The sequence below is a fragment of the Musca domestica genome, unplaced genomic scaffold (genome assembly GCF_030504385.1).
Source record: "Musca domestica strain aabys unplaced genomic scaffold, Musca_domestica.polishedcontigs.V.1.1 3, whole genome shotgun sequence".
NCBI lineage: Eukaryota > Metazoa > Arthropoda > Insecta > Diptera > Muscidae > Musca > Musca domestica.
This window is the reverse complement of record NW_026712299.1, coordinates 14384724-14389022: the sequence shown is the minus strand read 5'-3', so window position 1 is coordinate 14389022 and position 4299 is coordinate 14384724.

Genomic DNA, 4299 nt, shown 5'->3' with positions numbered 1-4299 from the left:
TCAACTCAAAAACGTGTTATTATTTGTGAATTAAATTACAAACTTGGAGTTTTAGCAAAGTTCATAGTAGGCGGTCCCTACCATAAGAGAAACTTGAAATTTTAAATATTTTATAAAGAGTAGCATTTTTGGAATATAAAGCATCACACTTGCAAAATAGCTTAAGGCGGACTGTAAGCCTATTGTGCTTCACAGCCATAATTAAAATTATATTAAATCATGCATAATTTTTATGTGGGGACAAGATTTAAAATTGCAATAAGGAGCGCATCTACTCAATTAATACCTCATATTTGAATGTACAGCCAATTCTGTTGAAAAAAGTTGAAAAATTCATGTATGAGGTTAAATGGAATGCCTAACTGAGGCCCATTCTTAAATATGTGATAGATAACTCAATATGATCTACAGAATCGTTATAGGAAATATAACTATCATTTGAATCTTATAAAAATCCCTATCTATTCTAAGGAACCAAACAGAATCGGGTTGTACGGTTTCAAATACCTATATCACTGTATTCAAGAAAGATTATGTAATAAACCATTGCGGGATGGTTAGAGGTTCAGATATAATTTGGCATATATTTTGTATTTTGTATATATTTTGTGGACCCCCATAATGAGACATTTTTCGACATTTTGTTTTTTTACCCTCCACCATAGTACCCTCCGCAAGAGGTTGTATTATGTGTGTCTTCCCGTTTGTAAGACTTGAGAATATCCATTTCAGACCCTACAATATATATATACTTTCTTCATCCGAACGAAATTAAGAAGGTGATAACATTTTATTCAGATGTATTGAAAATGGACCATATTGGTTCACATTTTGGTTTCGCCACCAAATGACTCGGATTTTTTTTTAAATGCTCTAATTTCAACGGATATTTTTTATTCTTATGTCAGTCCACGTTTTCCTATAGCCCCCCATATAACGGTACCACTCAATATTCGGTATTTTGATGATTTTAGAGAAATTATAGAATTATTCAAATATCGTACTGGAAAATCTTAATGGTTCAGTCAATATGTTAAGCCAAATTTGTTGTAAATTTACAGTTTGTGTTATCGGTGTATAGGAAATATCCTTGCAGAGAACAATCTATATGCCAAAGTTTTGGTACAGTCGCCGTATAACTGTACCTGTGGAGTAAAGATGCATCATCTTGAACTTCAAAAGCAGTGTGTGGCGTCAACTGTTGCATAAATTGCTGTTGTGGAGATTGCAGGGAGTGGAAGGTGATTACCCACTGGGGGTCTACATTGGCGCAGCAGGAAGCAGTACGTCCCTATAGCTATACTAATGTATCCGGTTAAAGACGCGATTACGACAAACGAAGCAGAACCATAGTCTGGTGTTGGCCTTATTCCCGGCTTAGACCAAGCGAGTTCGGAGCAAACATTCTGGGTAGTGTTGCTCTCACATCAGAAAAATTAACGAACAGGAACATGTACTTGCTGTGTTGTTTGTTACACAAAGCCGATCGTAGCGGGATTATTAATGTTGGTATTAGACAATAAATACTATGGTCTCTGATAGAAAATTATGTATGTAGATCCATAGTTTTGCATAGGCTCCATATAACTGTACTACCTATTCGATATTTTCACAATTTTAGTCACATTTCGTATATATTTTTTCAAATTCGGTATTTGGAGTTCGAAATGAGTATCACTTCCTAATATGGAATGACACCTTTCGGCATTCAGGATTTTTCCGACTTTACATTTTTAATGAAATTGTCTCAAAATTGCTATTTTTAGGTTCAGTTAATGCCTTCCCTGGCAGATAGATGACAATACAGGCCCACACTTTTGTATAGGACTGTACTACCCGATATTCGGTATTTTTATAATTTTAGATGTCTTTTTTCAACGGATTTTTTATACCTTCCAGCATACTAATGATTGTATATTAATATTGTAATTCCGTTTGTAACTTCTAGAAATACTCATGTCAGACCCAACAAAGTATTTATATCCTTGATCAGTGTAAAATTCGAAGTCGATTTAGCGATATGCGTCTATCTGTCTGTTGTAATCACGATCTTTTGAATGAATTAAGATAGAAGACTGACATTTTGCACACATTAGTATTTTGCCAGTAGGCAATTTAATTTGGCGACAATATTCTTTGGAATTATTTCAAATTTCGTTTTTGTAGTTCATAATGGATACCCAACCTATGACAGAAAATTGTCTATGTAGTTCCACGTCTTCGTATGACCCACTCATAACGGTACCTCAATTTTTTTTGGTATTTTGATAATATCAGCGACATTATTCATCGGAATTGTTTTAAATTTAGTATTTGAATGTCCTAAGGGGACCTTGACACGCTGGAAGGGGTCATCTAATTTAGTGTAAAATTTGCAAATCCTAATATTTGTATTAGTGCTATGTCAGGTGTGAAAATGGACAATATCGGCCTACTCCATCATTTCACGCCCCCTTTTCCCCATTCTTATAGAATGTGATGTAAGAGTCCGATTGTCTCCAATTACACACATCACAATATTTTTATTAACCCAAGGTCTGGTGTGAAAATGGGGTATGTCCGTCCACTCCTTCTGGTACCGCCCACACAAAGTTTCAAAATTTTGAATATCATAAAGCTCATAAAACGCGAAATCAACATCCGTTTCCATTCAGTCTTAGTACATCTCAATATTTCCATCAATATAAGATTTGTTATAAAGATGGTACAGATCGGACCATCTCTTTTGGTACCTCCCTCACATAGGGTTCAAGATTTTGAAAAACAAAACGCTCAAAAAAGGTGAAATAAGCATCCAATTCTCTTCAAATTTCACACACACAAAAATTTTTGCTAACACAAGATCTGTTGTGAAGATGATTTACATCTGCCAGCCCCTTCTGGGGCCTCACCTACAAAGGGTCACAATTTTTAATACTTTTATCTGTCTTAACATGCGAAAAAAGTCAGCGATTCTTTACAACTTGCTATATCCAAATATTTCTTTCAACCAGAAATCTGAGATGAATATGGAATTTATGATTTCGCATAAAATTGGTTATAAATATTCGATTCAATCCAATCTTTATAGTTTTATGTCTTTGGTCTTTGTTTACATTTAAAATTAATAATCTACTTCTCACTAGATGGCACAGTCTTCACATAATACCACCTTAACTATCCGGCGCTAGATGTCGCACTGGCGTGGTATTTTGTCCGATGCTGATTATACCCTACACCACAAGGTGGTCAGGGTATTATGTCTTTATGCATTTGTTTGTAACATGGAGAAGGAAGCGAGATAGACCCATAGATACTTTTGAGGATCTCCATAGAATCACTTTCTGAGTTGATTTATGCATGTAATTCCGTCCTTCTGTCCGTCCGTCTGTCCATGTATTCTTGGTCGCATTTATTATCCGATTGAGATGAAATTTTCCAAATAGCATTTGTTTGGCCCAAAGACGAACCCTATTGAAATTGGAGATAATCGGTAAAAATTTAGATATAGCTCCCATATATATCTACGTCCGATTTGTCTTTTTATATCAGCCCGAATAGTATGGAATTTTGCACATACAACCAAAATAGGCCTGAAAATAAGTATGCCAAATTTGATCGAAATCTGTTCAGATATAGCTATAGCTCCCATATATATTGTTCATCCGATTTGTTATTTTTGTCCTCCGCAGCCCTAATATGCACTCTTTAATAACAATATTTGGGGAAATATATCAAATACAGCTCAGAAATACCTTTGCTAAATTTTATCGAGATCGGTTCAGATTTGGATATAGGTCCCATATATAACTTCGTCCGATTTACCTTTTATTGTGCACCAAACGACTAATATTTGCCCAAATGGGATGGAATTTGGCACATATAACCGAATTGAGTCTAGAAGCCAGTATGCCAAATTTGGTGAAGATCGGTTCAGATATAGCTATAGCTCCCATATATATTGTTCATCCGATTTGTTATTTTTGTCCTCCGCAGCCGTAATATGCACTCTGTATCAACAATATTTGGGGAAATATAACAAATACAGCTCAGAAATATCTTTGCCAAATTTTATCGAGATCGGTTCAGATTTGGATATAGCTCCCATATATATCTATATCTTCAAATTAATTTTGCACCAAATGGGCAATACAAGTCCGAATTAAAAAGATACAAATGCTTCGGCATATTTAGTTCTTTCAACTTTAAATTATAATTATAGCGTGTATGATTGAATTCTCCCATAAATCCTTTTAATTGTTATGTGGAGCTCTACTAAATTAGCAAAGTGGTGTAGGGTATCATAAAGTCGGCCCCGCC